Source organism: Stenella coeruleoalba (assembly GCF_951394435.1).
Source record: "Stenella coeruleoalba genome assembly, chromosome: 9".
NCBI lineage: Eukaryota > Metazoa > Chordata > Mammalia > Artiodactyla > Delphinidae > Stenella > Stenella coeruleoalba.
The window spans coordinates 64,053,531-64,066,587 of record NC_137155.1 but is presented as its reverse complement, the minus strand read 5'-3'; the positions used below and the strand labels follow the sequence as shown (position 1 = coordinate 64,066,587).

The 13,057-nt window shown below is 46.4% G+C and overlaps 1 long non-coding RNA gene across 1 annotated transcript in view; it reads right to left on the bottom strand.

Moving 5' to 3' along the window:
- Positions 1 to 8,655: 8,655 nt before the first annotated feature.
- The window catches only part of LOC307191549, a 102,435-nt gene continuing 98,033 nt past the window's right edge, over positions 8,656 to 13,057 (bottom strand). The window contains exon 3 of the long non-coding RNA XR_013829798.1: positions 8,656 to 8,821. This is a non-coding gene — a long non-coding RNA (uncharacterized lncRNA). The remainder of the gene's footprint in view (positions 8,822 to 13,057) is intronic.

Genomic DNA, 13,057 nt, shown 5'->3' with positions numbered 1-13,057 from the left:
CAGGTTTAAAGGAGTATATGGAGAAGTGAATTGGGGAAGTGTTCTGTACTTTAACCGCTCTTGGGGAAGTTTGTAAAGCCCCATTATCATATTAAAGACTTTGAGAAATTCTACTGGAAAGACACCCATTTGACTCCTTGCGGGGGTGGACGCAGTAGAACACGTTTTGGACTACTGATAGATTTCAACCAATTTATGCTGCAGAATTTGAGGTTGAGGCCCAGAGTAATTAGATGCTCTTTCAAAGGTCACAAAGAAAGTGACCTTGAGTGACTCAGCTGTGGTCTTCAGATTCCAAACACATTGCTCCTTCTATGTTTTCATCTTCCCACTAATTAGCTTATTAGTAAACATTTGAGTGCTACCAGACAGTGATGTGGGAATATAAAAATCAATAAGGTAGGCCTTGCCTTGTGTGTAATTTACTGTTTCCAGAGTGTATGAGCAACAGAATAACAAATGATGGAGAGGTTATGGGGATAGGAAGGGAGGGAGAGGACGGCTGACTTTGGGATGGATAGAGAACCTGTCAGTCTGGAGGTTTCAGATTCGGTCACTGCTGTTGTTGTGAGTCCCAGCATCAGGACCCATCATCCCTGCTGCCCACAGCCCCTACTGAGGGTAGGGTGGCCAGAGCCCTGCTGACTGAGCTGCCCAGGAAGCTGTCCACTAACCTGGCAGAGCTGACTGGGCAGGGGTAGCAGCCCACAAGCCTGCCAGACATTCATAATATGCCTGTTCCCCCCAAATGGGACGACCAATCTGATTCCTTCAAAATTTGAAATGGAGGCTACAGAGACGAGGCAGTGATCAGGGAAGCTTAAGATGAAAGAACATCTCAGGAGAGTACGGTAGGAAGTGTCCTGAGGGGTCCCTTGCAAGCCAGGGAGATGAGGAAGCCAGCTGCCTTAGAGAGCAGAAGCTGGGAGGCTGGGGGCGGGGGGCTGGGCAGGGCAGCGCAGCAGAGAAGGAGAGGTGAGCACGGGGTCCAATCCATACCCTCCTAGCCACAGCTGCTCCTGATTCGGTTCTGGGGATGCCTGGCTGCATCAGCTCTGGGTGCTGCATTTCCAGGAGGCCCCGTGGCCCTTGCTGCCCCCATCCACCCTACTAGGCTTGGTTAGTAAAAGTGCCTAACTCCCTTTTTTTAAATTGTGGTAAAATACAGTTAACATAAAATTTACCATTTCAAGTGTGCAGTTCAGAATTTAAGTACATTCACATTGCTATGCAACCATCACCACCATTCATCTCCGGAACTTTTTTTTAATCTTCCAAAACTGAAATTCTGTACCCATTAAATAGTAACTCCTCATTCCCTCCCCTCCTCCCAGCTCCTGGCAATCTGCTTCTGTTTCTAGGAATTTCACTACTCTAGGTACCTCATACAAGAATCGCCCTTTCATGTGCAAATAGAGATGATCATACTGAGCGAAGTAAGTCAGAAAGAGAAAGACAAATACCATAGGACATCACTTATATGTGGAATCTAAAATATGACACAAATGAACTTATCTACAAAACAGAAACAGATTCACAGACGTAGAGAACAGACTTGTGGTTGCCAAGGGGGCGGGTGGGAGGAGGGAAGGGCTGGGAGTTTGGGATTTAGCAGATGTAAACTATTACATATAGAATGGATAAACAACAAGGTCCTACTGTATAGCACAGGGAACTATATTCAATATCCTGGGATAAACCACAATGGAAAAGAATGTAAAGACAAATGTCTATGTGTGTATAACTGAGTCACTCTGCTGTACAGCAGAGACTGGCACAACATTGTAAATCAACTGTACTTCAGTTAAAAAAAATTAAAAAAAAGAATTGCCCTTTTATGACTTATTTCATTTAGCATAATTGTCCTTTTATGACTGACATTTCAATATATATATGTATAACTGAGTCACTTTGCTATGCAGGAGAAATTAACACATTATAAATAAACTATATTTCAATAAAATTTTTTAAAAATATGACTGCTATTTCATTAGCTAATGTCCTCAAGATTCATCCACGTTGCACTGTGGGTCAGAACTTCCTGTGTGAGGCTGAATAATATTCCGTTGCCTGTAAGTATCGCATTTTGCTTATCCATTCATCCATTGATGGATAATTGGATTGCTTCCATTTTTGGCTATTTGAATAATGCTGCTGTGAACATAGGTGTCAAATATCTCTTCGGAATCCTGTTTTCAATTCTTTTGAGTGTCCAGACACCTGTGGGGCGGGGCAGGAAGAAACAGGGGCTGCTAGGGCTCAGATGGTGAGCATTCCACTGCGGTCCGAGAAGGTGGGGTGATGAGGGACTTACCCTGGCACGTAGCTTTGTGTGTGCTACTCTCCTGCCCTATACCATCGGGAGCCTCTCTCTAGGCAGAGACGGAAGATCAGTCTGAGGCACAATTTCCAGGCACTCTTGCTTTCCCCTTCTGTCTCCATGCTTTTCAAACGGGGTTTCTAGAATGTAAGCTCCACGAAGGCAGTGATTGGCCCGTTCTGTTCACTCACCCATTTCTAGCACCTGCTGAGTGTCTGGCCCAAAAGGCAGGTTCCTAGGTTCTTCTGTCTGTCCTCTCCATAAAGTTTCACCCCCTTCGTTTTGATTTTTATCAACCAAAGTTTGTAGTTTACATTAGGGTTGACTCTTGGTATTGTACATTCTATGTGTTTTGACAAATATATACTGACACATATTCACCATTATAGTATCATACAGAGTAGTTTTGCTGCCCTAGATATCCTCTGTTCTCCAAGTATTCATCCCTCCCTCCCCTCAACCCCTGGCAACCACTGATCTTTTTTACTGTCACTGTAGTTTTGTCTCTTCCAGAAGGTCATATGGTTAGAATCACACGGTACGTTGCCTGATCAGATTGGCTTCTTTCACAAAGTAATATCCATTTGCGATTCCTCCATGCCTTTTCATGGCTTGATAGCTCATTTCTTTTTAGTGCTGAATAATATTCTATTGTCTCGATACATCACAGTTTATCCATTTGCCTACTGAAGAACATCTTGGTTTCTTCAATTTTTGGTAATTATGAGTAAAGCTGATATAAACATTTGTATGCAGGTATTTGTATGGACATAGGTCTTCAACACCTTTGAGTAAATACCAAGGAGTGTGGCTGCTGGATTTTATGGTAAGTGTGTTTACTTTTGCAGGAAACTGCCACACTCTCTTCCCAAATGGCCGCACCATTTTGCATTCCCACCAGCAAAGAATGAGAGTTCCTGATGCTCCACATCCGCAGCATTTGGTGTTTTCTAGTGTTTTGGATTTGGGCCAGTCTAATAGGTATGGGACGGTATCTTACTGTTGTTTTAATTTGCAATGTCCTAATGACATATGATGTTGAACATCTTTTCATACGTTCATTTGCCAGCTGTATATATTCTTTGGTGAGGTATCTGTTCAAGTATCTGCTCATTTTTAAATCGGATTATTTGTTTTCTTATTGTTGAGGTTTAAGACTTCTTCGTATATTTTGGATAAAGGTCCTTTATCAGATATGTGTTTTGCAAACAGTTTCTCCTAAGCCAAGAGTGTGGCTTGTCTTCTCACATTGCATTGACCCCCTTAGTTTTAAAACAGCAATGAAACCAACAGAAATCCTCTTATATGTGGGGAATCTTAACCAGTGGTACTCATCACAGTCGCCTGATGCAGACTTCCAACGTTTTTCTAGGTTTGGACCCCACCTCTGAGATTCCTGCTCTACAGATTTGAAGTGAGACTCAGGAATCTTCTTTTAAAAAGCCCTCCTGGTGATTATGATGGTCAGCTCCATTAGGAACCATGACATTAAAGACAGAAATTCAGACACCCTCAGCGATGGGAAGATGGTCCCATCAGGACACCTGCCCTGTTCCACAGCACCATCTGAAGCCCAGGTGAGACTCAGACCTCTATAATTCCCTGCTAATTGGACATCTCCACCTGCCATCTCAAGATCACTTCCCTAAGCTAAACCCATGGTTGTCCCCCTCCCCACCTGCAAACCAGCTCCACATCTGATCTTCTGACCTTGGAAGATGGCAATTCCAATCTTCCACCTGCTCAGGTCAGAACTCTTGAAATCACATCTGCTTCTGTCTCAGACACAACTAATCTATCAGCAATGCCTGGTGGCTTAGCCTTTAAAGTAAAACCAGGATCTGATGACTTTCAACCCCTCTGCTGCCCCCACTAAAGCAGGTCTCCCTGCTTCTGCCCTTGCCCCTTCCAGTCTGTTCTCCACCCTAAGCCAGAGTCAACTATAGAAACAGAGGTCTGAGCACGTCCTCCTCTGCTCGCAACCCTCCATTGGCTCCCATCTCACGCAGAGTAAAAGCCAAAGTTCTTACAATGGCCTGTAAGCTTCCTCACAGTCCTTCTGCCCTCAAATCACCCCTGCAGCTCTCTTATCTGCTATTCTTCCCGGTCGTTCCAGCCACACGGGCCTTTGAAGTTCCTTGAACACGCCAGAAATATCCCACCCCAGGGCCTTCGCGTTGCTGTTCACTCCTTCTGGAACGCTTTTCCCCCAGGGAGCCACTGGGCTGGTTTCCCCAGGCCCTGCAGACCTTCACAGGCCACCTTTCTAAAATTTCAAGCTGCCCGCCCCCTTTGCCAGGGCCGCTATCTTTATTTTTCTCTAGAGGACTTAGCCTTGGTTTACCTGCTGACTTGCTTATTTCTGTCTGGCTCCTCCTCCTAGATGCCAGAGCCATCAGGCGGGGCTGTCATTCTATTCTGTCCACTGCGGAGCCCAGGAGCTTAGAACAAGGCCCGGTGCACCGTGGTTCTCATCCTCCGCACTCCTCTCTTCATCGTGTCCTCTCTGTCTCCCACGGCCTGAGGCCCCTCTGTCTTTTTACTCTCTCCCTTCTGCATCTCCCCTATTTGGTGTCCACTCCCTGGAACTATTGCTAAGAGCTGGGGGCTTTCTCCCATCTGATGCATCTTTTCTTTTTCTTTTTTTTTTTTTTTTTTGTCTTGTGGGATCTTAGCTCCCTGACCAGGGATTGAACCCTAGCCACAGCAGTGAAAGCGCTGAGTCCTAACCACTGGACCGCCAGGGAATTCCCTGATGCGTCTTCCCAGCTGCCAAAGGCTTCTTTCTAACAGCCAGGTCTATGGCAATCCTTCTATGACACCCGTTAACTTTCAGAACAGGGTTCAGACTCCCTGGCTTCAAACCCAAGGTCCCTGCTGATACGGTCTTGTTTGCTTCTGCAGCCTCGTCTGGCCCCTGCCCACATCCATGCATCTTCAATGCTGTAGGCGGTTTTTTCTCTCCTGCCTTTGCACATGTGTTCCTTCTGCCTGGCAGTGCCATCCTCACTCCCTGAGCCCCAGCCCCTCCTACTCTACATCCAGCAAGCCCCTACTTAGCCTTCCTATTCTAGCTGATGGAACCTTCTAGGCCTTCTAAGAACCCCAGTCATATCGACAACCCCTTCCATGGGTCCCCTAACCCCTCCTGAGTATGCTTCAGCAGCCCTGCTCTGTAGAGCAGCTAGTTATTTGTGTGTCTGTTTCCATCATTAGTCCATTCAAGTTCTCTGCATGCCTGGTTTCTTACACTGACCCTGGCACTGAATAGTGCTATATATACTTCACATGTTTCCTAGATGAATAAGTCTCCAGAAATGCAAAAACATGGTCTGAGTCTGCAGTAATGCTTCAAAAGTCTGTGGCACTTTTGCCAGCTAATGAACTCACTATTCAATAGTACCAAGAATGTTCCAGAACGCATCATTGTAAGTGTGCCTAAAAACTAGGACAGAGGAGATAGCTGACCTGTCAGGGGTACCTGTGTAGTTCAAACTGGACTGGCTAAACAGTCTCTCCATATTTTTACTACTCCTGTGTGTGTATGTATATGTAAATATAATTAAATATATACATTTACATGTAAGTATGTTATATACACATGTATCTATATGTGATTGAAGATCCTTGAAATATTCTCTGGGGCATGGCTGGCTCACTACCCTAAAATAGCCTTTCACACCTGGTTGAGATTCCTGCATTCAGGCCAGTGAAGGAATAAACCCTCAAAACTAACAGTCATTTTCCCCCAAAGTCTCTAGCACTAAAGTCTTTACTCAGATGTATGTTTCTAATTGGTAGGGCCTCACTACAAAATTTCTTTCACGTTAATTTGGGTCTGCTTTATCCTGTAATCATGGAAGCCCCCAGACTAATATTCTCATGAAAAATTCTGATATGTTGAAGATAGTAATTACGTCTATGACATTAGCTATTTTTAACTTTTCCAAAATTGTCCATGTGATGCTGACTAATGATTTAACATATGAGCATGTTGTTCATTCATTCATTTTCATTTAGGGGCTCTGCCAGGCATTCAGCCAATAATGCTCACTGGGTGTTTACTAGGTCAGGGAAACATATGATGTCCAAGTAAACACGTAAATGAGATGTTTAAATGATATATGCTGTGAGCAAAATAAAACGTGCCGATGAGACAGAGTGCTGGGACGAGGGCCTGCTGCAGATCAGATGAACAGGAGCACGTTTCTGCAGAGGTGACATTTGAAATGAAAGCTGATGACGAGAGGAGCCAGCCATGCAAGGATCGGAGGGAAGGAGGAGTGAGCAAAGCAGTGGGGACACATGGTGGGACACGGTCCTTGCCAACCGGGAGGACGCAGGCCTGATCGCCACTCCTCCTCCACTGGCAGCCTGGCCAGGTGCCTTCCCCCCACCCCCACCCCCGCCCTGTGGTCCTTTGTTGGTGCAGCTGTCTCCATGTCACCCAAGACACAGCTCCTGGGGCCGGCCCAGAGGTGGCTCGCCCTTTCACCTTGTATCTATTCACAGCCTTTGGCAAACAGGTGAAGGTCAGTAAATGCTTGTGGCATTGTTGAATAACAATTTGACCACAAAGCAGATAATGGCCAGTTATATGATAGAGGTCACAGGGCTGTGATGGAAAAATGAATTTCCAGAACCAGAAGAAACGCGTCTTTTAATTTTGGGATTATCTATAAATGATTCTCAGGGGGAAGAAACACATGCAGTAACTATCAGGAAGGATTTAGATCGTAAAGTTGTGAAGGGGAAAAGTGAGAGTGATTTGGAGCATTGCTGAAAATGGAATTTTATGTCTTTGCTGCTAATTCCATCAGCCTCAGTTCTGGAAACCATCACCAGCCCCAGCTAGAAGGGCTCCATGCACTGGGCACGGTGAGGCTGCAGGGCCTTCTACACTTTTGAGCATGGCCAGAGTCCATCTCAACGCTCCTGTTGGCACATGAGATAGAACAGCCAGGGGTATGACTCAGCCAGTGGCGGGGGGGGACCCAATGTGCCCACAGGTGCAGCCAGTATCCAAGGAGCAGACACACCCGAAATACCCTGAACCCTGACCAGTTGTGCAATTTGTCTCTGATGACCCCGGCACCTAAGAAAAGTACTAGAAATATAATTTGATGACTTCTGATCTAAAGTAATAATAGGTAACATCTATGGAGTGCTATGTGCCAGGTGGCGAGCCAAGTGCCTTACCTTACTTAATTCTCTCAGCAAACCTATGAGGCAGGCATTGTTACTCATCTCCTTTTACAGAACAGGCAAAATGAAGCTCAGAGAGGTTAAAAAGCTGGCCAAGATCTCTCAGCAATGGGAGGCATTTGTCCTCTGGCCAAGAAGTCGGTATCTCTACAGCAAGGGTCCATTCTCTTATCAGGACTGGTACTATTCTAATCCTATTTGCAAGAGTGAAACAACATGGTATATAGTTATATGGCAATAACATTAACCTTTAGAGCTCCTTGCTGAAATTGAGGCACTGGTTTGAATCCTATGGTGGGAGATTCCAGATCTTGTGCTTTAGAAATAAAATCAACCATGTCTGTATTGAGTACCTGCTGTGATAATAATAACAACCGCTAAGAGTGAGCACTCACTAGGTGGCAGAAATGGGATTCAAATCCAGGGAATCCGACACTTTTAAAGAAATTATTGGGGCTTTCCTGGTGGCACAGTGGTTAAGAATCCACCTGCCAACGCAGGGGACACAGGTTTGAGCCCTGGTCCGGGGAGACCCCACATGCCACAGAGCAACTAAGCCTGTGCGCCACAACTATTGAGCCTGCGCTCTAGAGCCCGCGAGCCACAACCACTGAGCCAACATGCGCAACTACTGAGGTCCCCGCACCTAGAGCCCGTGCTCCGCAACAAGAGAAGCCAACGCAATAAGAAGCCTGCGCACCACAGCAAAGAGTAGCCTCCACTCGCCGTAACTAGAGAAAGCCCGTGCGCAGCAACAAAGACCCAACGCAGCCAAAAATAAATAAATAAATAAATAACAACAAAACACAAATTATTGAATAATTTAAGAACACTTTCAGTTTTGATTTTTAGTATTAATGGATAAAACCCAGGAAAACTCTTTAGGGTCTTCCATACTTTTTAATGGTATCCTGGGAGCCGAAGACTTAAGACGGGCTGCACTAAGCGGGATCACCTCCCTGATGGGGTCGGGCCCTGTGCCTGGCCGCAGCCCAGCCCTCTTCCTGCCATGTATGCAGTGACAACAACAGCTTACCTCTGCCAAGCCTCGTCTCACCCCCGTCCTAGGTTGGGCATCCTCAGCAGGCGTGTTGGCTCCACATGGCAGGGAAGCTGAGAGGGGCCCAGCTCTGCTGGGTGGTCCACAGAAGTCCTTTCCATCATGGGTTGAGCATCGTGCTCTGTTCTTATCGAACCCTTTCCTCCCAGTGGCTCCTCCTCTGAACAGAATGGCACAGCCTCAAAGTCATGAGTCTTATTCCAGTGATGAGGCCACAATCTCCTTTCAAGGTCTCTCTGTGGAAGGAGTATGTGGAAATTAGCAAGTTCACTGTCACTGGAGATTTTCAAACAGAGGCAGGACAAGAGCTCGTCCGGGGGCTGTGGAGGGGATTTGGCAGCAAAAAGGACATCCATGTCCTCTGCGATCCCTCCCATATAAAGGCTGACTGCTCACAAAGGCAAGGGCCATCACTGCTGATGAAACCAGCCAGCTGATGCTGCTTTTAGACCCGGGGGATTCTAGGAAGCGGTATTCACAAAGGGGCTTGCAGTAAGCCCAAATCCTGAAGCTCCTGCAGGCGGCCGCTTTGTCTGTGGGGATATTGCAGAAACCATGACATAAACCACAAAAAATTAAGCCCAAGCCTTTTTTAAGCAGAGCCAGGCGAGTGGTGGGAGCATGAAACTCTGAGACCAGGGAAGGCAGATGATGGTGGATCCTTCGCAGGGCTGTGTCCTGTTCTAGCTGTGCTGGGTCCTTTCTCTGTGCTCTCACTCCTCATTATTATTCATGAGGCCCCGTGTTTACATCACATTTGCAGCATACAGTGTACTTCTGCCTACCTTAGGTCATTAGGAACTTTGTCATAGGCAAGTGGAGGCTCCGTTGTGCTAAATGACTTGCCCAGGGGCAGAGCGAGTTTCCAGCAGAGCCTAAATTCGAGCCACACTCTCCCAGCCATGAACTCGGTCCTTTACAAGGCAGCCAGCTCTGAGCCCTGCAGAGGCAGGGAGGGCGCAGCCCCCTGTGACCCGGTGAGCAGCCCCAGTGAGGGAACGGATGTTCTCTTCGCCTTGGTCCAGGCAAGAAATCTCCTAGACCCCCAGGTCGAGGACTCTGGGCATCCCATCATAACCCAGCAACCCTGACCCCAGACCCAGTGGCAACACTGGAAGGCCAATGCCTGGAGAGGAGGAACCAGCAAGGAGCATCCGGACAAAAGAGAGAGGGAAGGAAGGAGCTCATGCTGTTGAGGCCTCTGCACTGGCAGACATTATTATTGTCTTAGTTTATTCTAATGGTAAACTATTGATTCAAGTAAAACATACATGAAGAAAGGTGTACAGATCCTAAGTGTATAGCTTGATGAATTTTCACAAAGACAACACACCCATGGAACCAGCACTGAGATCAAGAAGCAGAACACTGCCAGCACCCCCAGACGTGGCCCTTGTGCCCCCTTCTAGGCACCACACCCAAAAGGTGACCCCTACTCTGACCTCCAGCGGCAGGCCCTGGCTCTGAGTGTTTTGAAGTTTACGTATAAGGACACACAGCAGGTACTTCTTGGTGTTGGGCTTCTTTTTCTCTCAGCACCGGTGGTGAGATTCATCCTTATTCCTGGGTGTAGTTTGTTCGTTCTCGTTGCTATACAGTAAGTACTCCACTGTATGACTATACCATGATTTATTTACCATTCACTGTTGGGGGCCATCTGGGTGGTTTCCAGCGTTTGGCTATGGTGAATAGTGCTGTGAACATGTGGACATTCTTGTGAATGTCTTTTGGTACCTATATGCGTTCATTTCTCCTGGGTTTATAACTAGAAGTGGAATTGCTGTTACATGACTTATGTCTGTTAAACTTTATAAGAAACTACCAAGTAGTTTCCCAGCATGGATGTACCGATTTCCATTCCCACCTGCAGTGTATGGGTGTTGTGGTTTCTCCATATCCTTGCCAAAACTTGGTACAATGGCACCAGGCACTCTGGATGTGTCCTTTTGAGGCAGTCTGGGTGGTGGTTAAGAGTATGGACTCTGGAGTCAGACAACCTGGGTTCTTAACCAGACTTCACCCTTCTACCAGCTGTGTGACTTTGGCTGACTTCCCTAACCACTCTGTGCCTCAGCTTTCTCATCTGTTAAATGGGAATAATACCAATAACAATTGTCTCATCCTCTTGAAGTTGCTGTGCATTTATCACAACGCCTGTCACATAGCTGTCATTCTACAAATATTAGTTTGCACAGTAATTCCAAGTGGGTGCCAGGAGGTCTTCAAGTAGTCTTTAGGGGGCCCCTGGAAAGCCCCTCCCCCTCAGCCTCCTTCATGGCCCATAGCCAGGGTCCCCATGGATAGGGTACCAGGTGGTGCTTGTGTCTATGCTAGATGCCCAGGGAGGGGGATTCGCACGCCTGAGGAGTGAACCAGCTATGAATCAACTGAATGTGAAGAAGAATGGGGAGAGGTGCGGGCATGACCAGGGTGGTAGAGGGTGGGTAGGGGGCAGGTTTCTCATCTCAAAGCGTTTCCCAAAGAAGAAGTGCTCAAAGGGATGCTATGGCTTGTACTGACAGCTGCCTTTTGGCCTCTCTTCTCATAACGTTCGCAGCTCCTCCCCCACACACACAGTTCCCTCATCTCTTTGGAAGAGCTTGTGGTTATTTAGAAGGTAAAAAGAGGGGTAAACGTCTAAAACGTTCAGAATAATGTGGAGAAATTGAAATGGAGTGACGATTGGTCTGATGGGCTACACTTGTAAGTAAATGAAAGCCTAATCAATATTTCTTTTAATTTAGTTTTTAGAAATGATTGTTTCCTACCCCCATTTAGTTTTGTCTTTTAATTCTTGCCAGGATAGCAGTTCTTCCGTTTTTAGACCAAGCATTTTTGTGAACCATGCTACATTAAAAAAGGAAAATTCCCTGGTGGCGCAGTGGTTGAGAGTCCGCCTGCCAATGCAGGGGACGCGGGTTCGTGCCCCGGTCCGGGAAGATCCCACATGCCACGGAGCGGCTGGACCCGTGAGCCATGGCCGCTGAGCCTTCGCGTCTGGAGCCTGTGCTCTGCAGTGGGAGAGGCCACAGCAGTGAGAGGCCCGCGTAAGGCAAAAAAAAAAAAATGAAAATTTGCACTCACGGCCACTAACAGTGCAAGGAAATAGAAACACAATCCTCTATTAAAACTGCATGAGATTAACAGTGCCCTGAAGAAAATTCTTTAGAGAAAACTATTACTGCCATTTTGGGGGGCCAAAACACACACTAAAGTTTCCCTTCTTGGAGTCGTGACTAACTGAAATAGAAGTGGCTTCTGTGGAAAGGACATGGTATGACAGGAATCCCTGAGTTCAGCAGGGAGAGACCTGAGAATATCCCTTAGGCCCCTGGAGCCGCCGTTTCCTCATCTGTGTTGGGGTAGATTTGACCAGCAGGTCTCAAACAATTGTTTCTAGCTCCACCATTTGGAGACTGTAAAAGCAACTTGGCCACTGGAGAATACCTGCCTAATTTTCTCTCCTAAATTTCTTTCAACACTGTCCGTCTTGGCCCATTTTTCCCTGAATCCAGCATCAGAATACCCCACTGCCTCACCAGCCTTCCCTCTTTGCTGTTCTACCAAGGGAGAGGTTGACTCCTAAAATGCTGAGTGACTCTCTGGCAGATCCCAGCAGGACAATGACAGAGGCCTGGGCCCCACCCCATCCCCAAATCCATCCCTAAAAAGCTGACGCCCTTCTCTTGAGACTCTTTCTTTTCAACTCTAAAACTAAAATTCCTAGGTGGAAAACACTTCTTTTCAAAATTTTAATAATAAAATAAAATCTAGTCTAGAGACCAGTCCTTCTGCACCTCTTATTTCCAGGAGAGAAACCAGATACCCAGGTCGGGAAAGCAGTTTCCCCCAAGGTCACGGAACTGTTTGTGACAGAGCCAGGACTAAACTCCAGGTTTTCCTGTCAACATGATGGTGTGTTCATTAACCAGAGAAGGGAAAGGACTGAACATTTCTGAGGACCTGTTATGTGCCATGAATCCCGAATGACCTGGGAAGATTGATAGATATCATTGCACCCATTCTACAGATGAGGAGACCAAGGCTCAGAATAACTTCACCAAATTATTCTTGGTGGCAGGAGAAAGCAAAATTTTCCTACTTCCAAAATCTTGTTTTACCCCCCTGTGCTTTCACTTTTAGTTCGAAAGAAGAATTTTTCCTCTGGAATTTTTCTTAGTAAGAAAACTTAAACATTTTTAAAAAACGGATCTTGGGAAGGTGAGATCTTAAGGGGGCCCGAATGTGAGGTAAATCACTTAGTGTTAGACAAAATGAATAATTTGTTGTTTGGGGGAACAGGAGGGTGGAAAAAGGGAGCTGACAAAAGGCCACATATGTTTCTCAACATGACCCCTCTTGAGACCCCAGAAAATCTAACACATCTCTTCAACTCACGAAATGCTTGAGTGTGGGGAGATTTCTTAATGGAAAATGGTGAAGGACAGACAGAACCAAGATGAGTTGTGTGG